The 25,647-nt window shown below is 40.4% G+C and overlaps 2 long non-coding RNA genes across 2 annotated transcripts; both read left to right on the top strand.

The window, feature by feature from the left end:
• Positions 1-1,866: 1,866 nt before the first annotated feature.
• On the top strand, positions 1,867-19,986 carry LOC107518443. Its single transcript, XR_004951321.1, has 4 exons — positions 1,867-2,241; positions 16,886-17,673; positions 19,383-19,450; positions 19,748-19,986. It is a non-coding gene; the product is annotated as an uncharacterized LOC107518443 (long non-coding RNA).
• A 1,486-nt stretch (positions 19,987-21,472) lies between these two features.
• On the top strand, positions 21,473-24,944 carry LOC118603834. The gene is made up of 3 exons (XR_004951322.1): positions 21,473-21,628; positions 22,506-23,869; positions 24,179-24,944. It is a non-coding gene; the product is annotated as an uncharacterized LOC118603834 (long non-coding RNA).
• The last annotated feature ends 703 nt before the right edge of the window (positions 24,945-25,647 follow it).

Raw genomic sequence — 25,647 nt, 5'->3', positions numbered from 1 at the left:
ACTCGTATGGTGTGTATTCTTTTGCAACTGGTGTCTTTCATTTGGTATGATATTTTAAAGACAGTTTCATCGAGGTATGATTTGCACACAGTATAATTCACTCATTTGAAGTGTATGGTGTGTCGACCTGATAAATGTGAACAGCTATGTCATTGCTGCCACAATCCAGATAAGACACAGAACGTTTCCAGGGCCCTGCAAAATGCTCTCAGTCCCCTTTTCAGCCAGTCCCTTGTCTGCAGAGTCTCATCTGCTATTACCGGGAGTATCATGTTAAATTTTTCATTTTTAGGAGGTCCAGTTGGATCTTTTTCGAATCTCACACTTTTAAAAAAATTATCATGTTCATATTTTCATTTCTTTCTTTTTTTTATTTTTTGGGTGAAAGAATAAGTTTTTTAAAAAATTACATGTTTTTTTTTTTTTTTTTATAAACTATTCCTTTTCCCAGGATATTGTGTTCAGAGGGTATACAATTTGAGTGGGAGTTATTTTAACATGAAAAGTAATTATGTGAGGAAGAATTGTAAGTAGCCTCAGGAAGTGACAATTAAATAGCGCGAGCCATTTGAAATAGATTATTGCATTTGTGTCTTTTCCTACAAAGCATAGAAAAATGCACATGTATTTTCCTGTAGGGGAATTTTGGGTAAGTTTTTTTGTTTTCCTTACAATTTGCCAGTATTCACCCGAATAAGACTTTCTCTTATTCAGGAATAAGAGTGTGGAACCCTGATCACATGAATGTAGATCAAGTGTATCGTCTCATGGGTCACTATTGCTCTGAACAATGAAAAAAAAAAAAAAAGGAAAAAAGAAGAAACCTTTTTCTTCTTGTACTTCATTTTGGATAGTTTCTATTGCTATCTTCAAGTTCACTGAATAAATACTTTTTCTTCCAACCCATATATTTTTTCATTTCAGATATAATATTTTTTATCTGTAGAATTTCCATTTGTGTCTTTTTCGTATCATCTATTTCTCCCTTCATCATATTTTCCTTACATCCCGGCCACGATTATAATGCAGAAGTTCCCCCTTATCCATGGGGAGATAGGTTCCAAAGCTCCTAGTGGAAGCCTAAAACCATGGATAGTATCAAACTTTCAGCTTTTCACGTAAAGGAAGCACTTTATGGCTCCTCTTTGGCATGTTTGAATTGACAGCATCACGACTCTTGCACTTTGGGCCACAAAGAAGTAAAATAACAGTGACTTGAACACAAGCATTATAGTACTGTGACAGTGGCTCTGATAACCGAGACGGCTACTAGGTGACTTATGGGTGAATAGAGTATAGAGAGTGGTAATCTGGACAAAAGAATAATTTACATCCCAGATTGGACAGACAAGATTTCATCATGCTACTCAGAATAGTGCACAATTTAACACCTATGAATTGTTTATTTCTAGAATTTTCCTTTTAATATTTTCAGACTGTGGTTGACTGTGTGTAACTGAAACTGTAGAAAGTGAAAATGCAGATAAGGGAGGACTACCATGTTTGTATTAGCAGTTTAAAAACCCTTGACGACTAATTCCATTTCTATCATTTTTGGGTTTCTTGCTATAGGTTAATTGTTTTTCTTTTTCTTTTCTTTTTTCTTTTTTTTTTTTTTTGCATGCCTGGAACTTTTTGACTGAGTATTGGACATCATGAATTTTACACGGTTAAGTGTCGGATTTTCTTATTTTCTTATAAAGAGTGTGGGATGTTTTATGGCAAGCAGCTAAGTTACTTGCATTTGGTTTAATTTCCTTTGTGTTTTATTTTTAAATTCTTTTGAGATACGGCTAAATTAGCCTTTACTCTAGATCTAAGTGAGGTGTATTTTTAAGGCGTGGCCTCCCGGGAACATCTATTAAATGTCCTGTATATTCAGCGCGATTTCTTTATTTCGTCTGATGAGAACCTGAAAAAGTACCAACCCTTGTTTGAACTCTGGAAATTGTGTGTGTGTACTTTTCCTGGAAGTCATTCTTGCCTGGCCTTGTGGGTTTTCACCCAACACAGGCACAGACTGGCATTCAGTTAAAGGCTCCAGGGGCCCCCACGTGAATTTCTGATTTCTTCTCTACACGTCTTCGTCCTTTCACGTACTCTACGTCACATGGATGCCTTGGACTCCCCAAATTTATGTCTTTGACTCCTCAACTCAGCAAGATAACCAAGTTCTGTTTGCATTTTGCCTCCTTGCATTGAAGCCCAGCAAGTTCTTCTCAGCAGAAATCCTTGCCAATGGTAGGTCTCCCTTCATTTCTTTTCTTCTTCTCAGGAAGAACAGTCTTGCACTGCTTGTTGTACAATGTCAGAAAATACCTATTTTTTATATTTTGTCCATTTTTTTAGTTATTTATGACAGGATGATAGTTCTAGATGCTCCCAATGTAGCTTTTTAATATTATTTTTTTTAAAGTAGAATAAACATGATTAGAGTTGTAAATTCATTTTGTGATCAAGTTGTTTTTTAATGACATGGATTTGATTTACACAAATAGGGTCTCAGTTTCACTTAATAGAAGTAAGGTCATTGACTTCTTATGGTTTAAAAGATAAAACCATTTTAGTTGTAATTCAGTGGTTACCGGTACTCTCAGATACAATACATTTTGCACCTCATTAGAAATAATAGTTTTGTCATTAATATGAAAAAAACATTTTGCCTAGTTATTACAGTGATAAATCCAAAGTTCACAAATCAAAAATTGGAGCAGACTTGAGTCATCATTAGAATTAAAATTACACATTTTGGAAACTAACTAAGGAAGTTGGTATGAGTCAGGAGAAGGGTCTGTCAGTGCCCTCATCAATGCTTATGGCTCCCGGCTTTAGCACGCTTGGGATGACCCACCCAAAGATGTGTCTTCTGCTGACATAGTCACTTTGCCATAAACCTTTAGTGCCAGAAGGAATTTTATAATCAGTGCCGTCATTCATTTTAGAGTAGAGTTAATGAGTTTCTGGTGCCCAGGAGGCCGCTATTGTTGCTTGTTGCCTTCTGGCTGGAAGGGAAGATACTTTCCTGGTATAGTCACAACCCAGAAGCATTTTGTCATAAAAATCATTCACGAATGAGAGTGAATACAGTTGCAAACAAACTATTGTACCCCAGTCTGCCTGTATTAGAGGCTAAATTGGCTTTTGGGTTGGATGAAGAACTTGGTTTCTGAGATAATATGAGTTTCAAATTATAGGGGGTCCTTGTTATCCCGCATTCATTAGAGGAGTCTCTACAGTTATGAGGTTGCAAGATGCATAGGGAAGCCAAAGTCAGAGGGAAGCAAAAACCATCAAAGCCTGAAAATATTCACTAATGATCTGACCACTTGAGAAACTGGGCCTTACAATAACAACCGTCTCTGCTAAACACTAGAGTATTTCTCAGCTCATCACACTGGGGCCTTTTGTGGCCTGTCTCTTGCAGATGTTCAGATGTTGTTAACATACAACAGTAATACAAATACAAAAGCTTTAGGAACTCATAAAGTTGATGAAGGTAATATTGGAGAATTGTTGGAATCATACCCACAGTTTTGAACAATGAGAGTCTAGCAGAGTTAAACTGATGAACAATCGAAGGAGAAAAATCTAGTATAGGCAAGGCCAGCCTATATTCCTAGGCGGATGATGATTCGATTATCAGAGGACTAAGGGCAACCTGGGGGAAATTGATGATGTCCTATACATTTTTCTAATTACTTTCTTTATGGCCATACTGAAAAAACAAATGTAAATATCAAGACATAAATATGTCTTATTAGGCTACCTTGTAATTTGTTTGAAATATAATAACTCCTTGAAAAAAAAAATTCATGCAATTTATCTTTTTTTTTTTTTTAAATCAAAGCATAATTGCAATTTTGCCTAAATTTTGTTAAATGTGGTATAAATTTATCTTGTATAAGTTTTTATGTTATTATTTAAGTTCCTATCCAGCTGGTTTTATATTTAGTGTGAAATTTTGGTCCCTGTTTTTAAAGGATTCACTTTAATTGGCCTTTTACCAACTACGTAACTATACCTTTATGCAAGAGCAATTTGGTATCATAGTCCTTTAGTGAACTGAGGACCAAAAGAAAATGCCCTTCATAATTTTTCTAGTATGAAAACTTGCAGATCTTTGAGAGGAATATTTATCTATCCAGACATGCAAATTATCTGCAAGAGATTGGTTACATTAATGCACATCAGTTATAACCCAGAGTTCTGGTCTGAAAGCCCTTTCAGGCCATCTGTATGGCAAGAAAAGGAAGACCCTGCAAATCTTAGAACCTAGAAGGTGGTCCTCTTGTGGCCCTGCCGTCTCCATCCTCATCTCTCCCTTCTCTCTACCCTGAGTGCATCACCTCCTCCACTCCGATTTCTTTTCCTTATACAGGGCACTCTCTTTCCTTATGCTAAGATATTCTGGTAGCTACAGCAATCATCCTGATAATTGTCTGAGTATGCCATTCGGCTTTGGATATTCACAGCCAGATGAAAATTATCCATGTCACTCTCTTTAGGTACAAATATAGTCACACGTCTTTTATTTTATTTCTCCAGTGACATGATGGAGCCATCATTTCCCTCCTTAAGCGGGAAGTTCATATTTCTTGCTCTTGATCTCCTTTATCCCCACTCCCACAGTTACTTAAGCATCCCGGAGGCTTATTCAGTCCAAAGGGTCTGCCATGTCCCCACATGCCAGGAGGTAAAGAACTAGAAAGTCTGATTACTCTGTAGTGGCTTTCAGTTTATGGTAGCCATGATCTATTTTCAGCTCTGCAGTGGTTACACTGTTGAAAATAGAACTGTGCCATCCGACTCGTCTTTGTCCAATGCTTTAAGGGTATTTCTTTGAATCTAGGTCGGCCAGGTGTTGATGGCACCATTGATGCAGATTTATTTTTAAGTTTATGCTCATATGTTTCACCAAATGATCCCAGAGCCCATCGCTGTGCAGGAAGGGCTGTGTGTGCAGGCTCTGCCATCCCCGTTCCCTCCACCCTCCTTTTTCCATCCACCTGGTCCAGGAGTTGAGTCTGGGTTATCAGTCCAGACTCCCCGTTTCTTCCCAGTGGTGTCCCCTTTTGGGACCTCAGGGATCCTTTCCTACTGACAGAGCCTTCCAATCTATTAGATAATTTCTAATAAAATCAGTGGTTCTCAAAAAGGTGGCTTTCCTGACAGTGAAGGAAACCACAAAGTCTGTGAACTTACAAGGAATCATCTAGTCCAAATCCTTTATTTTAAAGACGAGGAAGAAAGAAATAAAGGCAAGGGCTCAAAGCATAATAACTGATATCAGTAAGAGATCTGGGTCTATGGCAGCCATGCCACCCTGAACAAGCCCAATCCAGTCAGATCTGGGAAGCTAAGCAGGGTCAGGCCTGGTTAGTACTTGGATGAAAGACCACCTAGGAAGGTTAGGTACTGTAGGCATAAAAAATAAAAAATAAGAGATTGTAAGCTGACAAGGTCCTTGCAATCTGTGAGGTCAACTAAGAGTTGCCTTGCCTAAAAATAAAGAAAAAAAAAGAAAAGAAAAAGAAAAAAAAAGAGATCTGGAAGCAGAAAACCCCAATTTTAGTACTCTACATCCATTAGTTTAATGATATCATGCCACAATCAATGAAACTCTTCCCAGAAAGCTTCATCTTATATTTTGTTAGCCTTAAGAACCATTACAACCAGCCACGGGCTTCATGGAATTGCGGGGCCATCCTTTTATATGTCCTGCTTTATAACTCACAATGGAAACTTTAGGTAGTAGCTGGATATTGAAGCTACTTTCATAATACACACTTTTTATACCATTTTTTTTTTTAGTATTTCAAAGGTCAACCAAATTTTTTTTTTAAAAAAGGAGAGGGAGTAATGAAATATAGAATCGTTATATACGTTTATGTCTGCAAATGCTTACATAGTAACTCAGCTATTCTTTGAATATCACTGTGTTGAGTGGATTCCTCTAAGACCTCTGATTCCATGAGTTGGGCCCAAACCACTGAGGTCATATTCAGAAGGCAGATGGAAACTCTCGACTGAATTTTTGTCCCCTGGTACGTCTTTATGTGTCTTCACATAGAATCTTATTTCCAGTTGGTTCTTTGCACTTTCTTCTCAGGCTGTGTAGCTAGTTTCCTTCCCTTATCTCAGAGCCGTACTTTTCCAAGGCCGAAAACACTACGGAACAACCTAGTTCGTGGGTCCAGACCCTCAGCTGCTGTTTGGTCACATTGCCTCTCCTGTGGAACACTTCTGCAAATTTACGTATGTGCACACACAGAGGTTTCTGTGAGGTGTGAGCAAACCACAGAAAGACCTAGTACTGCTTTCCTTCTCATGAACAGTTCCTACCAGTTCCTAACGGTTCCCTACAGTGGCCTGAGAATACGAAAGCAAGCCACTCAAATGACTCCTCCCAGAACTCCCAATCCTCTCCGAACTCTTGGTTCACCCAGACCGGTAGGGGACCTTTAGATTTTCTTGCTAAAAAATGTTGTTTGCCTCATTCTGTTCCCTGCTACATTTCTTGCCTTGGAATCTAGCTCAAACCCTGGCCACACAATAGACATTCAGAGAATACTGATTGAATAAAAAAGATAATAAATTAGTGACCCAATTGGATGAAGAGCTTTGCGTTGGGCTAAAAGAGAAAGGTAGGAAGGAGGTGGTGAGTGAAGGTGGGTGAGGGTTGGGGTGTGCTATAGGTAAATAAGAGTGTTGGGAGTGGTTAATGTTGGTTTCATAGATGAATTAAGACTTTTGATAACCCTGTAAATACACTACTGCAACGTTATATAAATCACACACTTAGCTTGCAGTTATAAGGTGCTAAAATAACTACGAAAAAATGAGTCCATCAATCAAGTGATTGTATTGCCTGCGTGAAAGCCAAACAACAAACTTGACTGATTTTTTTCTCCTCTGAATTGACCTTTTGTTTTGTGCCACAACACTGTAGTGCAAACTGCCAGTTTCAGGCCATGCTTGACTGTCTAGTGATTACAGCATTCTGCAGGGCCCTGTGTGAACAATGAAGCAAAGGAAATTTGCTAAGCCACAATGCTGGCTCAGCACACACTTGTTAAAGTCAGTGATTGAGGTTGTTTAATCATCGAGGTTATCAGGTGGTTGTTTCTTTTTTCCAGGGCATTATACAGGGGGTCGAATGGAGAAAGGAGTAGAATACATGTGGAAAGTAGGCTCCATGTTATGATCTCACCAATTTAAAGACGACTTTTTTTTAACTCGTAGAAGAGAAAGACACATTTATGTACCTGCATGGTATGTACTTACTCAAAGACTCCTCGTACATATCCTGAACAGTGCCCCCCAAAGACATCTAGCTTTTCACCCCAGGCACCTGTGTATATGCTACCTTACATGGCACAGGTCCTCCTCATCTCTCTCCTCCTCCCTCCCCCCTTTCCCCTTTCCTTTCCCTACTCCCCACCCCCTTTGCTTCTCCTCCTCCTCCTCTCTCTTCCCTCTTCCTAACCTAACCCCTTCTGCCTCCTCTTACTCCCTCTTCCTTGTCCTCCACTTCTTCTCTTCCCCTCCTCCCTCCTCCTCTTCACTCTCCTCCTCCTCCTTCTCCTCCTCCTCCTCCTCCTCCTCCTCCTCCTCCTCCTCCTCCTCCTCCTCCTCCTCCTCCTCCTTCTTTGCTTGTAGCCACCATTCACGCATGGGACTTTCCAGCATTTCCTTGAGTGCTGCTGGGGTGACAGGCAGCAACACCAAGTGGAGCCTGCTTTGCATTCCCCACCTCCAGCCGGCAGGCAGGCAGGCAGGCAGCATCTTTACAATGCTGGATGTGAAGTCTCCTGCTGTAACACCTGTTCACACCCTCTAAGAGCAGCTGTGTTAGTTTCCTGTGACTGCTGTAACAAAGTACCAAAACTGGGTGGCTTAGAACAACAGAAATGTATCCTTTCGGGCCAGAAGTCTGAAATCAAGGCATCAGCAGGGCCTTGCCCTCTCTGAAGGTCCGGAGAAGAGTCCGCCCCATGCCTTTGCTCCCGCGTCTCGTGTCTGCCCGCCGTCCTTGGCGCCCCTTGGCTTGCAACTGCATGGCTCCAGTCTCTGCCTCCATCATCACATGGCATCCTCCCTGTTTGTCTGTGGTTGTGTCTCTTTTCTTTTCATAATGACGCTAGCCACACTAAATTAAAGGCCCACCCTAGCCAAATATGGCGTCATCTTCACTTACAACTTAATTACCTCTGCAAAGACCCTATTTTCCAATAAGTCTCCATTCACCAATTCCAAGCATTAGGACTTCAGCATATCTTTTTGGGGAACATAATTCAATCCGCGAGAGTCCTCTTTCCACGGGGGTCTGCTCTTATCTCTCTCCGCTGCAGTTGGCCCTCGGGATGGTCCTCGATCCCAATGGCTATTCTCGTCAGCCTTGACTCAGACGAACTCAGGTAAAGGGAAGCTTGTGATAAGAAAATACATTAAAATTAAGTCAATAACATCCTGGGACAGGACGCTATTAGGCTGGTCTGGAGCTGGAAGGAGGCGCTGGGCCCCTCAGCAGCCAGAAGTGTGGGATCCATTTCTGTGCCCTGCCGGAAGCAAACCTCAACCCACCTCTGGATGTTGCCTCATAGCAAAAGCAACTTCCAATCTCTTCTTACTGACTTCACTCCCTGCTCCCACTGCGGCTTGTCTCCGACAGGGCTTTTGTAGGCTTGATTCTGCCTCATGACCTTCCAGCTGCATGGCTGACCATGAACTGACACGTCCTTGCCATGTTTCTTAGTTCTCATGCTGTGATGGACAGTTTGTGCACCCCTCCCCCGCTAAGCCTGAATGTGATGGCATTTGGAGGTGGGGCCTTTCAGGGGAGATTAGGTTCAGATGAAGTCAGAGCCCCATCACGGGATTAAAGAAAGACACCAGCGGCCTCTCTCTCTCTCTGCCATGTAAGGACACAGAGGGAAGGTAGACTCACTAGAAACCGAATCTGCAGGCACCTTGATCTTGGACTTCAATCTGCAAGAGTTCTCTAGAAGTCTAGAAGCTGCATGGAACCACAGCCTCCAGAACTGTGAGAAAAAAGATGTCTGTTGTTGAAGACCCTCAGTCTGCAGTATTTTGTCACAGCAGCCTGAGCCGACACAGACGTGTGCCTCACGAAGTGATCCTGTGGGACTCAGGCCCTCTGTCTCAGGCAGGCCTTGTGAAGGTCAGGCCTGGGGTATCAGCTGTGTGTTACCTCCTCGGGCCTCAGGGGTGTGTGTGTGTGTGTGTGTGTGTGTGTGTGTGTGTGTGTGTGTGTGTGTTGCATTTTAATAAGAGATGGTGGCTAACGCAAAGGGCTCTCTCTGTAATGGTAGCATTTGAAACTTGACCGCAGGCAGCTGAGACACCCCAAGGCTTCTTCAAACACAGCAATAAAGTCACCTCTGCTTCTTTTGGTGTGGAGCACCCACCAGATTAGGGACCTCCTGATCCGCGTACCAGATTAGGGAACTCAAAGACATTCTCCGCATTCTTCTGGGCAACTCCAGCTGTATTCGGTGGCCCTCTGTGCTGGGGCAGAGAGGGCTATGCTTCTGGGTCGCAGGGCTAGAGGGAGAGAATACCTACAGATAGACCCAGGACACTCACGGTGGCTCTGTCCCTAAGTGTGAAAGCCAGATTCCCAGATTTATGCTATGTTTTAAGCCGCCGAAACACACATGCTGTTCCATGAAGAGTAGAGGCAGCCAACACATGGCTTCTAGACCTCTTTCGTTAAACCTATGCCAGCTAGGGGATATAACAGCTCCTTTTCAAGTGGAAAAGAAAACCTCTTTTGCTCATGTAACTGAATTCGCAGTACGAACCAGGTCTGGTTTCAAGCCTGGCAATGAAATAAAAACCTTTCTCACCATTCCATAGGTTGGGGCTCCCTGGTATATTTCAATGACGCAGAGTTAGCTGAACCCTCTAATATTTCTGGAGATGAAATGAATAGGGGTAAATTCAGCCTCCCCAGCTCGAGAGCACCTCGCTTGCCTTCGTGGAGTCACAGCTGTGGAAATGTTTCGGATCCTTTTGCTTCACGAGAAAGCTGGACTACGACGGGATATGGAAATATGGGTTAGACATATTTGAGAGGTAATCGACTAAGCTACGACATATATGTCTATAACTTTTTAAACGTCATTGATGGGAAAGAACTCATTTACTCAAATCTTCGAATTTCATTTTAAAGAAAGTTCGTCACAGTACAGTTTACATGTGTTTCAGGTTCCAAAACAAACAGAACCGAGAGTTTCAAATTACCAGAAAGAAGTAAAGCATGTGGCATTTAGTGAAAATTTACATGGACTCATGGAAAATAGGCAGTAAAGGGTTAAGTGGAGAGGAAAAAGAGAACTCACAGTAGTTAGATGACTGTCTAAGACCACTCTGCCGGGATCTCTGAGAAATACAAAAATAGAAGGGATAGTGCTGGTCTTTTAGGAACTGATAGTCCAGTTGGGGAGATAAGATGTAACTCGGGGAAGAATTAAACAGCATTAAAGTTTTTAAGTGACATATTAAAAGAGAGCAGGGGAAGAACTACTTTGTGGCTGTCCCGGGCTAACTGCCAAAGCCTTGCTGTCAACGGTCATTGCTCTGCATCGGAAGGGAGGAGTCGTAGGTTCAGGCTGCAATGGCCCGAGAAGAAATGGACTCAACCATGGGGCGGGTAGGAGGTTCGCAGGCGAAAGGATGGGGGTCCTTCCAGGTGGGCAGAATGAGTAGGCAGAGAGCAAAGAGGGGAAGTTGGAAGACGTGCTCCGGAGAAGCAGCAATTGTGTTGGGAAGTTGGGAAAACTCAGGCCTTTGGACTTCATTTTTACAAGTACTCTGAGAGAAAAGGGATTGAAAAAAATCTATTCGACGAAGTCTGGGTTTTATAATAACTGCTGATAATCTGGGCTTACTTATTACTTAGTAGAGGTGTCTAAATACATATTTATTGTAAAACCTCAAATTGAATATTGTATAGAGCAATACTGAGATATAAACCATTAAAAAACCCCAGAATATTAAAAGCCAATTCTTGTACAGTTTTTCAGATAGCACGTTTTGTTAGGCCTTTTCTTTTCTTTTCTTTTCTTTTTTTTTTTTTAAGCGTAGAGGGAAGTGTTCCTTGTCCAAAGTAGTCTGAAATATCTCACGTAGGAAGGTTTCTCAATGAGAAAACAATTATGTAATGATACTCATGTTTGCCTCACTTCTGTATACTTCAGTTTATTACAAGTAAACGCCTCTAGCTGAGGGAACCTCCTGGAAATCTTTCCAAGCCTAAGACAGAACATCAGAATGTTACCAAAAAGGAAGAAAACTGATAGTTTTATATTTAAGGCTTTGTTTCTATTTATGAAAGGTCAGGGGGAGTGAAACGTGGCTGCCTTCTACTCATCCACGTTAAACTGGCTCCTAGCAGACAGACCTCATAAAAGCCCCAGAATCCGTGGAAACCGTTTGCCATCCAGATCCTGCGGTATTGTTCTTCTCCCAGTTAACTTTGCAAATGATTCACACAGAGTTTGCCAGTACCACAAAGTGAGGGGTGTAAATGGCACCTCTGGGGTGTGGCCTTGGTGTCTCTTGGAGCTTCTGCTCATGCTGGCACAGCACAGAGATGACTCAGTGGGCTTCCACTGTCCCCAGAAGGCATTTAGGCTATTTGCTTGAAAGCTGAGCCTGGCTAGCCTCAGAGCTCTGCCCTGGCCCTGCCCTTTTAGGAAGGCAGAGATCACTGACAAAGCCCATTGAAATGGAAGTCCATGCCCAGAAGTTCATCTTTCAGCGATGAATGCACCCCATTGTGAATCTCTATATGTCTTTGCTGCCCCGTGGATGTTCCGTAAAAGGCCTGTTTGTAATGGAAAGGGTTTAAGTGCGATGGAGCTGCTGCCGTATTCTGGGGGAGCAAGAATGGAGAAACAGGAGGTCTTCCAGGCCCCGGTCAGAGTTGGTGAGAGCCTGACAACAAGGTGTTTGTGGAGGGGGATGGGAAGAGGCGAGCAGGAGTAGCAAGACACAGTTCATGGAGAAGAAGAGGTGGGCAAGTAGAAAGGACTAGTTCCAGAGGCCCCCGCTGGAGATGGGGTGATGATGAGGGGAGAGACGAGAGTCAGGTGAGAGCACCTGCACAGGTGCTTCCGTGGAGGCGGTGCTCCTTTACTTCCCTTTCCCAAATCATCCCTTCCTCTATCACGGATGTCTAGCGCCTGAGCTTCGGTATGTAAACCATGTCCTTTATTTTCTGATGCTTTGACTTGTGGGGCCTTGCTGAGTCTGGAAGAACTGACTCTCCCAGAGCTGGCCAGTTCCAAGAGGTGGCAAACGACTCACCCACAAATGCGTTTTTTCAAATACAAACCAATTAATCTGGATCTGTATCCCAAAACCTCCTTTACTGGACTCTCACACTCTTGGGAATAGTGAGTAAGAGACTCTCTTTTCAGTGGTAATCATCTCTTGATCTGTCAGCCTGACCGTACCTGAATAATACAAAAACCTATTAAAACATTCAATTAAAAAAAAAAATGTCTAAGTCAGGACCCTACGCAAGTTAACTTTGTCCTTAAGTCCCCATACTCCTCAATCAACCTTCTTCTATTCTCTTCTCTCAGCACTAGAGACTTCGTCTAGTTGATAAGTCAGTCAATTAAGTGAAATTAAAGTGAAAATCAAAGTGTAATGAAGAGTTAGCAGGTAGGAAAAGTACCTAATATTATCTTTGAAATGATATATTCAAGACTGAAGTGAAGTCTAACGAATCCGTTTTCTTAGATAGGCATTGGTTGGCCTGGGGGTAGTAACGAGGTGAAATTAAGAAGTAGAGTTTAGATCCACTGACCTAGGAAGATCCAGGCCAGGCATATGTCAAGCTTGGGTGGCAGTCGTGAAGGACGCAAGGACAAGAAAAGTCTAGCATTTATTGATCGCTGCATGTTAAGCTAGTCCAAGGACTTTATGGCCCACTTACTTCTCCAACGAAACTCTGAGGAAAACGTCATTATTTCACTGCAAAGATAAGAAGACTGAGGCACGCAGGTGCTGAGTAACTTATCTAATAAGGTCACCCAGCTAGCTAAGTGACAGAGATGGGGTTCAAATCGAGGCTTCGAGGTTGCAGAGGCTGTGTGTCCAACCACTTTGGTGTCTCGCATTTGGGGAGCCAGACAGACCTGTGTGTCGATTTGACCCTACTCAATTATTCGTTGTGTGGCTTTGTTAGCAACTTGACCATCTACGGTGTAAGGGTTCATTTACAATAAAAGGGTGAGAGTTCTTATCCAATAGGGCTGTTATGAGGGTGAGGTAAGATGACAATCATGAAATGAAAGCACCGAACACTACGGCACATAAGGAAGCCCGGCTGGCGTTCAGCCTCTATGCTCTGGTATGCTCACAACAGGTGTTAAAACTTGAAATACATCCCCTTGCACTGGCGATTAGCTGTTTCCCTGAGGCTCCTTCCTCACCATGGCCCCTGTTGCTCTAGGCACCCAGGTTGGGCCTCCAGGATGCCCCTCACCGCACCAGAGCTGGTGTCCCTTCTGGTCAGCTGCTGTCCATGCCGTTCTGGTTGCTCATCTGGTTGCTAGAACATCACCGCTGTAGGCAAAAGCAGATGAAGACCCCAGTCCCTGGGTGGGGACCAGCCAAAGCAGGAAGCTCGCGCTGCGCACTTTGCCACTCTTTTGTGTGCTTAGGGATGGAAGAGGGGAAGAGAAGGAGCTGTAGTTTTTCCTCCTTCCTCTCCTCCCCTCTCCTGATCCTCGTCTTTGAAAGTGACCTCCTAAGGGGCAAGGTAACGGACTTAGACCCTTAGCAAAAAAGGAAGATGTCCGTGTTTATGAGAATGTTATTCTAAAGTGGATGTATGCCACATTAAGCTGACCCGGAGACGAAATTATCTTTGTCTTGGCTTATGTTTAATCATACGCGGCCTCTCTGAACTGTAACTGTTCATAATGACAAGGGCCACTGCTTGAAAACACCTGGCCACAAATTCCATCTGTCTTGGGACCACTAGGACATTCACATTTACTATCTGTTTGGCTACAATTGGCTTTGATTAGATCTTTTGAAAATATATCTGCAGTTCCCCATGAGCTCCGCCAGGGAGCCAGGAGGCATCTTAACAATCACATTTGAGCTGTGGCTTGGAACATGGTTAGTTTACTTTGGAGTTTGAGCCAGGGTTTTATTCACTTCGCTATGGGAATTTGGAAGAAGATTTCTGAGATCTGGCAAACTCAACTAAAGATAGTTCATAAACCATATTTATCACACCACTTTCAGAGAGAAACACCTGAATCGTATTTCCTTTCGTTTGTAACCGTGCGGCTATCCGTGTAACTCTTCATACATAACCTTGCCGGCTTTCTCAAAAACCCTATATAGTGCCCCCATTTTACCGATGAAGAAAATAAGAGTTAGGCTTTGAGTTCCTTGCTCACAGATGGAATAAAAATCAAATCTTTCTGTGTGACATTCTGCCCTTCACCAAATTGCTTTGAACCAAGGCATCATAAATAAATCAATTAATATTTCTCAGGAAGTAGGAATCCCTTTAAGTAATTTTGACTTTATTTTTAACGGTAGCATTGACTAACCTTATCCACATCCTCAATAAATTGAAAAGCTAAGATGTTTGGAAAGGAAGTTTGTATGTTAAGGCTTGTCATTTACAAGCATCATTAAGAACTAGAGAAAGCCTTAGAGGTTGTCTAGTCCAGTTTTTCCCAAAGTATTTGTTTCAGGATGTTAGTAGATATGCATTAAAAGAATTTCATTATCAAATAAAGTCCAGAACAATGATTTAGACAGTCGAGCAGCAGGTGTGTTTACTGTAGGACTGTCAGGAATTTTAATAAACTGCTATGTTTGTGACCAGGAGTATGCTGCCAAATGTTTAACAATCAGTTCTTTGGAGAAAAACCCTCCTTTGTATCATCTGCTGATTTCTGTGGTGTTAATATTTCCAGCACAGTCGGTTTTAAGTGCCTAATGCAGCATCAATGATTGTGAAGGTGCGATTAGATGCCTGGTAGCATACATAAAAGCAAAACATAGTAACATAATTTAGGAAGTATCGTTTCGAGTAATTATTATCCTCATTTTAAACATAACTTATTTAATTGTAAGTTATATTATTTAACTTTTAGTAATGACCATGTTTAACAATCGGCCCACAACATTCTAAAAATTTAACGATGGATTTTTGGAAGCTGAAACACTCGTGCTCCAGCACACCACTGCTCAGGATTCCCAGGGGGTTGGGTGGGTGGGGGTATATCATGTGGTACTCTCTGCAATTACCTGACCCAGGACCCTTTAGTTAGGTAGTGTTTGCGTCCTGTGGAGCGCATTTCAGAAACCGCTGATCTTGTTCAATTTCGTCATATTTTTCCCCCTTCATTTTCTTCATCTGTGTGATTTCCTGGCTTCTAGCTGGGAGCTTAGCATGCCACATTGCCACTTAATTCAATTCAATAAATATTGGCCAGACTCCTGTTATGTATAAGATATTGTGCTAGTGCTGCGGAGAATTCTAGATGAATAAGAGTTCCTGCCTTTGGAGAAAAGTTGCAGGACAAATCTACAAAGAACTACAGAAGAAGGCAACATACGATGAGTGCCATAGGGAGGGTACAGGCAAATAACTTAGGGTGTCCAAAGCCTCACAAAATCATATCCATTTGTCGATGTTATGATGGGAAACAGTCAAGTCCAAAGTGAGGCCTGAGACTCAGCAGGGCCTCGTGCCTAGGGCTGGACGAAGTACAGGTAAGAGAGAGTGGCCAACGTGTGTTCTTGTTCAAAGCGTATCTATTTGCTCCTTCAGTACTTCTTCAGCAGACAAGGATGGGCGGTCCCGATGCAAGGCCTGTGAAGCCAATCCATCTTCTCAAACATTTGCGTTTTTCAAAATTACTAGCTAGTCCAAGCGTTTGTTTACATACTAGTTAGCTATTTGGATTTTCTCTTCTGTGAACTGTCTACATGCCCACTTTTCTGCAGGTTCCCCCTGCCAGTCTGCTGGGGTTTCTCGTGTAGTCTATCATGTAAGTTACAAGTATTTAAAATACTTTCTCCCAGTCTATTTCATCTGTTTCATTTGTCTATATTGTCTTGCAGAGGTAATATGGTGTACTATGCTATTCCTACTATGGGCATGTATCACCTTTATCATTAAAAATGTCATCTATCATCTATCTATCAATCTTTCTATCTATCTATCTATCTATCTATCTATCTATCTATCTATCTATCTTCTATCATTATCATTATCTATCTATATCTATCATCTGTATCTATCTATACTTGAAAAAAAGGACAAATGTAAAGATGTCACAAAGCCAAAACAAAGAGTTTCTAATTTCGAAAGTGTGAGAATCTCACCTAATGTATCACTTTGTTTTATAAACAATATTCAGTTTAGTTCAGGCTGCTGTAATAAATTGCCATAGACCGATTGGCTTAAAATGCAAGCATTTATTTTTCACAGTTTTGGAGACCGAGACAATTGGAGAACCAGCAGATCTGATACCTAGTGAAGGCCCACTTTCTGGTTGCGGATGATGTCTTCTGCTTGTACCCTCGCATGGAGAGAGGACCATCTCTCTTCTTCTTTTTCATATAAGGACACTAGTCTCATCTCGTAGACCCCACTCTCATGACCTAATTACCTCTCAAAACCCTCACCTCCAAATACCATCACTTTAGGGCTTCAAGATATGAATGTTGGTGAGGTGGGGGGGGGGGTCACAAACATTCAGTCCATAGCGATACTGTATTTCAGTGAAATGAAAATGGTTTTTCTTTACTCTTATATCATCATTTATAGGAGTGCTTAAAAATTCAATATAGTTTTCTTAATTTATTCTTATAGGTGGATTACCTAAGCTAAGAAGAAGTTACATTAGCTCAACCAAGATCCTACAGTGAGTTAATGCATCTTTGAGGCCTGACTGACCACCGTCACCTCTGGGGTGGTTTGTTTATCAAGAGACACATCGCAGAAGTAATAGTGCTTCTCATTCTTCAGTCATCATTCAGATAATCTTTATATATCTGTCCCAAGAGAAAAAACCCTATTCAGGGCCATGAAGGGAACTGTATTTGGTTTGAAATCATTCCACTTATCTTTCTTTTTATGGACCATTCAAATTGTTAGCCATTGGTCACTTTTTAGATGGCTTGGTAATCAATGGAATTTGGTAATTTTAGTGGCCTTCCATTAGAAAGAATTATATAATATTCCATGAAATAATAGTTTTGCATCGCATTCTTGGAGCGGGCTTAGAAGCCAGCCACAGAGTGAAAGCAATGGGAAGCATGCATTTGGAAGAAGCAGATTTGCAAAGCCATATTCCTGAGGTCTGGAGGCCAAGATTTGGTGGTCGAACACACAGACTACAGAGTGCTTCAAAACAGGGTGCTGAAGGAGTCCTCGTTTCCAGCTTCAATTTACGTTCTGTTCAAACAAAAACCTTGCTTCCTGAATGCCATTTTGGCTTAATTTCAGCAGAGTAGCCATTCTTAATCCAAAGCAATCAAGAAGAATTTGTTCAGTGGTCAAACAACATTTTTCTGAGTGCTTGGAAGTCACAAGGTCCACTCTTGCAAAATATTCTCTAGCAAACCGGGCAGAAAAATGAATAGACGTGTCAGACTCTGGTAGGTTGAGCATCAATGGCCCTGAAACTGACCAAGATTTTCTTGATTTTCTCAGCTGTGAAATAGAAACATAATACAACTTTTTGGTGAAGTCTGAAATTGTACTTGTGTATGTGTGTGTTTGTACACATAATTCATCCGCTTTACAAATTGCCATTCCAGCCTAGTTCAAAAGTGGCTAATATAACTTTGACTAACTCTCAGTTTTTCAAAAATATATTATTTACTATCTCCTCTATGCTTCCAAAGCACTTTGTCCATATTTTCACTAATGTATTCGTCACATTCTATTATAATTAGTCATTTGTCCCTCTGTCTTCCAAGATAGACTTTGAGTTCTTTGTGCAGAGTCTGTGCCTTCATCTTTATATTCTCAAAGCCAAATGCAATGCTTGATATATATTAAACATTATATATGTACAAAGAATAAAGCTGTAAGCTGGTGACTAAAGTTTACCTATATTCTGATGATGCAATTATAAGATACTTTGAAAGATTAAATATATCATTCATAACATTTAAAATAGATGCGTTAGAATGTTAGGAATAAAGATTCTTTGGGAACTCTTTTCTGGATGGCAAAGAAAAAAATATGCATCGTTATCTTTAGATTTCGAACAAAATTGAAGACAATTTCTGTTCCAATCATTTATTTCCTAAATTCCTGGCCGTAAGGTGCTTGGAATATCAAAGACAGTGCAAGTCTGCTTGATTTAATAATATATCCCTAAAGATCATAGGGCTATTAATAAGGTCACAGAAAAAGACAATGGCACAGATCAATTTAAATTCTATCTTTTCATTCACAAATCTTTCCTAAATGAGAAGACATCATTTTGAATTCTTACCTACCTTGCACCATTAACCTGAGTAATTTAAGTTTACTGAATATACATTTCCTATTTCAAATTAATTTAATATACAGAATAGACAGTATCAATTTTATACTTAGATTTCCATTAGACTCACTACTCATTTATATAATAATAACCATAAAGGAGAATTTATACACTAATGGCATATTCATAGGCTTATATGTCAAAAAGGATATTTACTTCCAATGAGAGGTAAAACATCTTTATTTTTCAAGCCAGTGGGGAGGAACTAATTTGGATTGATGAGACTTTAGGAATGGCTCTTTAGACAGTTGGATATAATGGTTAATATTTTCAGAGAGTTGGGAATAGTTGGTTGATAATTTCTAACAAAGAGAGAATCCCTTGGTTGGATGAGTAAATTTCTTTAATCTAAGATTCAGTTCCAACAATATCGTGCTCCTTGCTCATCAAGGAGATTTGTGGTTGGGGGACCGGGAAGTACAGTAGGCAGAGGGGGTAGAACATCACTGTAATGATGACGTCATCTATGAAAAAACTGTGTAAGGTTATTCTCTCATATGGACCAGTACTTGAGGACCTAAAGGAGAGGAGGGTGGGCTTGGGAAATGGGGCAGGGAAAAGGGGACCCGGTTCTAGGGAATCAGCTGGATGTCCTTTCCCCCCAAATTTGGAGGTGGTTGGTTTTAAAAATGAGAGGAACCCTCTGAGTGGCAAACTTGAATTTCCATGAGGGACCAAGGACTCCACCCAACATAAAATGATGCTTTGTGGCGTGACGTGTGCTTTGACATTCCTGCTGCACTGCAATTCTGTTTTGCTAAGATTCTGGTGATCTTCTGGGTGAGAACATTAAGCTGCTTGTCTTTTTAGATAATGTCTGCCAAGATACTCTCATCTCATGAGCAAGATTATTTGCCCCACCTCAAGACACCACTAAGGTTAGGAGATCTCCAGAATATCCAGACAGGCAGAGTTGGGGATGTGCTTCCAGAACTGGTCCTAGCTGGGAAGAGGGAGAGTGTGCATCCCTATTACATTCTCAGTAACAACCCAAAAGTTAAAGTAACGTGGACAGTTACTTGGATAAGTTTCTTGCAACTGAAGAAATCTCATCAGCATTCATTTTTGTATCCTCATGTCTCAGTCCCATCCCTGGTGTCTAAATTGTATTGGTTGACTGAAACCAAATTAACTTTAACAGACCTTCCTGAACTATTTTTGCTTCTTTGTTAAAGGGATGAAACCTGGGACACCCCTCAAGCAGAGGAAATGTTGGTGTTGCTACAGATTATGGCAAAGATACTTTAATTAAATAGTGTTTTAAGGGTTTAGTCCTTTACTTCACAGGAACTACTATGAAGTAGGTAAGTAGCTTTGGTTGCATATTCCAGCTGAAGGAGTTTCTCAGATTCTCAGAGGCTATGTCGGCATACAAATTAAATTTAGCTGCTATGCTTCAAAGTCTTGCGCGCGCGCGCGCACACACACACACACACACACACACAAAGAAAAGAAAAAGAAAGAAAGAAAAAAAGAATGTCAAAACTTCCCCTCAATTTTTCTGAGATTGTTCAAATTAGCATAATTCAAAAATAGCATTTTAGATCACTTCTTAAAATTGGTTATCTCAAGATTGGTATCACTATAGAGCTAAAGCTAAACCTGTTGCATGTTTTCTTCTATAACTCCTGGAACAGTGCCTGGTACTCACTACCAGTTGAATGAGAGAATGCTAGGTTTTTGTTTTTGTTTTTTCTTTAAATTAAAGTGTGTCTTATCTGACATGTCCAAATACCTCGTTCAGAGTTGCTAGGTTAGAAGGCTGCACATTTATTCCAATGACTCTGCCATTATTCTAATCCTTTTTGGAATTCTTTTATTGGAATTCTTGTTTTAGACCAAAGCATGTGGTTCTGAAGGATTTATTGGTGGTGAGCTTTGGTTTTGTGAGAGCATCTGTTATTTAGAAAATGCAAAAGGCATCTGGAGCCTGGGCTAGTAAATAAACTGAGTAATCTAACTTTTTAATCTATTCGTATGTAATTAGAAGCTAACAAGACTAATTTTCTGATGCATTTCATAAATTATCTTTGAGAGTGATTCCAAACAGGAATTCCACAGATGTTTTGAAGACTGGTGGCACCACCAGAATAAGTGTGTAATCTAGGTGGGTAACCACCTTAAATGGAACTGCATTCCTTTTCTGCTCCTTAAAGCTATCTTATAAAGTTTTGTCACATTAAAAAAACAAAATTCCTGGTGGCCCTCATTCCACATCAACAGGCGGTGCCTGTAGATTATTTGGAACTGAGTGTGTCTGGGCCCATCCTTTTGGTCATGGAGACCGATGGTCCTGATTGCTATAAAGAGTCTGAGTTTGTGACCTTCCTCATCGGCCCTTTAGGATACGAGAAGAGATGGTGTTAGTGCCTTTGCTTCTTTAGCCAATTATATTTTTTTTACTAGAATTAAAGTAATGAGCTTCTGTGCTACCTATTAACTTCCTACATGCTGTGATGAGAATAGCTTGAAGCCGTGGAAAAATGCTGATACACTTAAAATAAAGAACCAAAATAGCCCTATAAACAAACCTCAGGGAATTTTAACCAAGAAATTACTGCCAAATAAATCTTCTGCCAGTCAAAATGCTGAATAATTTATTTCAAAAAGGGACTACATTTTTAATCTCTGCCATGCTTGTCAACACTCTACTATAATAATAAACTTAACTATTTATTTTTTTAAAATGTTGACATTACCATTTTCACAAACCCTGTCTGTCTCCCCACGTATCGGAAGCAGCAGCAATGCATAATTTACTATTGGTGATCACAAACATTAGGCCGGGGCATTTATGATAAAGAATAAAAAAATAAATGGCAACTGTCAGATGCTCGTTCCACACAAATTGCTGGTTTCCATGGGTCCCTCCCCACAAGAACAAAGGATGAGCTGAAAAATAAAAGCAAACTCTGGTCATGTTTCATGATAGTTTTTCGCTATTTTCTTCTCTCTCTCTTTTCCACTTCAGTGTTCATTTTATCGAACTCACTGTTATGAGATAGAAGGCCGAAGTCACTAACCAGAAAATTCAGGCAACAAAGCCATTAGAATAGGTATTGAAAACATATTCTATATTATAAAAATGATATATGTCTGTCTTAGACAATTAGAAAGATAAATTAACAATCAAGAAGAAATTTAAAATTACCCGTGTCTCCACTATTCAGAAATAATCACTATTAAAATTTTGATGCATTTTCTTCTCATCTTCTTTAAATCAATTATATGCAAATAATTTAAGATGAAATTGAGAGCAGACATACATTTGTATTTTGCTTTTTTCCTTTAGCATGTTATGACCATTTTACCATTTAGTAAATAGTCTTCAAAAAGATGATATTTAAAGGCTAAATGATAGCTGACCACATGCATGGAACATAAATTTGTCATTGAAATTCCTATTAATAGATACATGCTTTTTTTCCAGTTACACATATCTATACCGAACACTTTTATCTATAGTATTTTGAGTATAGTTATGATTTCTTTTGTATACATTCTGAGAAGTGGAATTACTAGGTCAAAGGAATTATTTGCATGCTTTTAATTGATATATATTTGGTTAAAAATAAATGGCGCCTCCACTGATACATCGAAAAATACTGTAATAATTCCTCCTCGCTTATTTTTCTTTAAAAAAATAAACATTACACATTTGAATCTTGAGATTATTAGTCCCATCTCTATGGGGCACATCTGTGCAAAACTAAATGATGTCCAGGTTCAGTAAGGTGAATAGTTTGTCTCTCACCTCACCACCTGTTAGGGGACTAGGGTCAGATTTGTTAATTCTGACAGGTACTTTCACGGGGTTTGCTAAACAGAGAGCTTGAATAACTATTTTAATTACGGCAGATCAGAGACATCTGATTCAACCTGAAGAACTCAGATATAAATCACAAAAGCCTAAGAGACTCTCTTGTTCCGCAGATTCTCCTTCAACTAAAAGACTGGCTTAGAGCAGCCTTTTTGGGCCATGAGGACTGGTGAGTAAACAGTGAGAGCCAGCCTGCCACAAGAAACCAGAGGCTGGAGCAAAGGCACAAAGGAAAGTAGAAGAGAGAGACCATCAGGGTGGGGTTGAGGAGAAGTGGAAAACAGAGCCAGCGCAAGCAAGTATTTACTTACCAACAGATATGGATTTCCCTAGGTGGGCATTTTCAAGCCTAAGAAAATATTCCTCTCTTCTTGCAATAAGACCCTCCTTTACTTAAGTTGTCTGAAATGACCAAATTATCCCAAATGAAACAATGAGACCGAAGTTGACTAATCTTCCTACTCTGGCAATCTCAGGCACATAATCTTTACTTATATGGTCTGGTACTGGTTAATACATTTTAAAGAATACGGAAAAATTAAAACAAGAATGTATGACTGAATATACCTTAATTTGAAAATGTTATGTTTTTTTTTTTTTTCCTAATGGATAGGTCACATTGGTCAGACCACATGCTGACATGTGAATTTATACCCACCAAATGAGTCAGTTGAAATTAAAAAAAAAAAACAAAAAACCAAAAAACCCAAACACCTCCCAATTGTTCTGAAGTACAAAAAAAGGAGCAAGTTGGTCTTATTGGCTTGTACTAACAAAAAATAATCTCAAAAAAAAAAGCTTGGCTTCAATATATTTAAAACAATAATATTAGCTGTTTCTGCTGTCCCAGTGGGAACAGGCCTGTAATAAACTGCATACTGTCTGGATTGGTGTGATTTTTAACCCAGCAGGGGGCTGAAAAGTACTTGTTACATAGTCTGTGGCTGAAATAATAAGACCGAGCCTTTCCTCTTTTCACGTTTTCCTGAGAAGGTGTCCGTGCAAGGGAAGACAGTGAACCTGGACATGGGCAGCCGAGACTCTGTTGAGGGGTGTGGGCCCCTCTGCATTGCCACCTGGATGATGTAATTGCTGGAGCGAAGACGAGGCGCTGTAGGGACTGAAGTGTTTTTGTCTTTTGCTTTTATTTTGGAATGCGAAAGTGCAGATGAGGAGAGGAAGATGTTTAGGAGAAAAGACCCGAGAGACAGGGCTAAGGACACAGCAGACGTTGTCCTCGTCTTCTTCCAAAAGTTAATTACTGTAGCGTCTTCGGTTTGGTTTCTTAGAAAGCTTCATCTTGGCTTGGTGTCCGAGAAGCTAAAAGAAGAGCTGAAAGAACCATTTCACTATATCCCCAAACTCTACACTCAGCAGAATTTCAGCCATGTCGCCCTAGAGACTCCTTGCGGAGTGCCACACCTGTGAACCACAGATGACTATTACGGCTCCGGAGGCTTACGCCAGCCAGGGCCAGGTTCGTTTTAAAATGCTTAAACTGAAACAAATAATATTTCTGCTGCATGAGCGAATTTGTTTATGAAAACGCATCATTAGCAGGAGACTCCCAAAAATACTTGGGTGGAATTTAGAGGCACCCACGTTCTTGTACTAGCAGATGCAGGCGACGGTTAGTTACATTTAGACTACTGCTATTACTGCAACAGCATCTGAATCCCCCTAGCGAGACTGGCACTAGATAGAGCAAAAGCAGTGACATTTTACACATAGTAAACATTTATAATGGGCTGCTACCGATTGAATGTTTGTGTCCCCTAAAATTCAGATGTTGATGCCTAATCCCCAGTGTGACGGTATTTGGAGGTGGGGACTTTGAGAGGTCAAGAGAATGGAATTCACACGCTGGAATTAACGCCCTTATAAGAAAAGACATGAGGAAGATAATCTCTCTTTGCCAGTGAGAACACAGCGAGAAGGCAGCTGTCTGCAAGCCATGAAGGGAGCCTTCACCAGACACCGGATCTGTTGGCGCCCTGCCCTTGGACTCTCAATGTCGAGAACTGTGGGAAATAAATTTCTGTTGCTTACCGATCTATGATATTCTGTTATAGCAGTCACCACTGACTGAGACATGACACTGAAGTAACTTTTATTTACCAATCCCCGCTTGTCAGATATAATTGGGAAACTCCCTCACCCATAGTTTCAAGATGTTTGTAAATTCTTTTGTTTTTATTGTAAAATCATATTCTAGAATACGCTTTATCTCTGGCTCGGCTTCTAACTAAGTGTCCAATGCCTTTCTGAATTTATGATTTGAAGCATTAATTTTCCCCACTGTGGGTTGGCTTCGTGTATAAATGATTATGGAAATGATAAAACAGATGACAAAGGGAAACACTAAGAGGATGTAGAATTTCACAAGTGAAAAGACACCAGAGTGTTGCTGTCTGATGATGGAAAGAGTACCAACTTTCAGTTACAAGATGAATAATTTCTGGAGACCTAATGTACAGCATGGTGATTATACTTAATAAGGATGTAAGATGTATACTTGAAATTTGCTGAAAAGGAGATCTTGAGAGTTGTTATCACACATACACACACAGGGTGGTAACGATGTGAGGTGATGGATATGTTAATTAGCTTGATTTCGGTAATCATTTCACAATGTATACATCTATCAAACACACACAGTATACCTCAAATATATACAATTTTTATTTGTCAATCACACCTCAACAAAGATGGAACAAACAAGAAATTACATATGTACAAGACTTTATATTACATCATTGATTGTAAAAGTGAAAGAATAGAAACAACAAAGATATTTATTAATAGAGGACTCTTAAATAAATTATGATAAATATATCCATACAATGAAAATCAATCCAGTCATTAAAAAGATTGAGGGAGGTCTTCATAAACTGATCTCAAAAATATCTCCAAGATGTTTTGTTAGGTAAAAAAGAAAAAAATGTTGCAATCTGAGTGGGACCAAGAATTGGAGGGAAGTGTAGGTATGCAGAAAAATGTTATGAAAGTATTTCAGTAAATGATTGAGTAAGCAGACAGAGCCCAAGTTTTTTTTAAAAAAACAGGCCTCCCCTTGTTGACCTGTGGCTCAGGCAACACTGTTGGGGCCAGTCCAATGGCAAGATCTGTAAATGGATTCTTCTTGGTTGCTGCAGCCAGGGGTGCTAATGCTGGTGTTCACTGAATAATTTCGTAAATCCAGGATTAAAAGATTAACGTAATATTGAATGTAAGGTATGTATTTGTAGGGATCAT

Source organism: Rousettus aegyptiacus, unplaced genomic scaffold (genome assembly GCF_014176215.1).
Source record: "Rousettus aegyptiacus isolate mRouAeg1 unplaced genomic scaffold, mRouAeg1.p scaffold_m13_p_1, whole genome shotgun sequence".
Classification (NCBI taxonomy): Eukaryota; Metazoa; Chordata; class Mammalia; order Chiroptera; family Pteropodidae; genus Rousettus; species Rousettus aegyptiacus.
The sequence above is the reverse complement of the archived record's forward strand: the minus strand, read 5'-3'. Positions and strand labels throughout refer to the sequence as shown.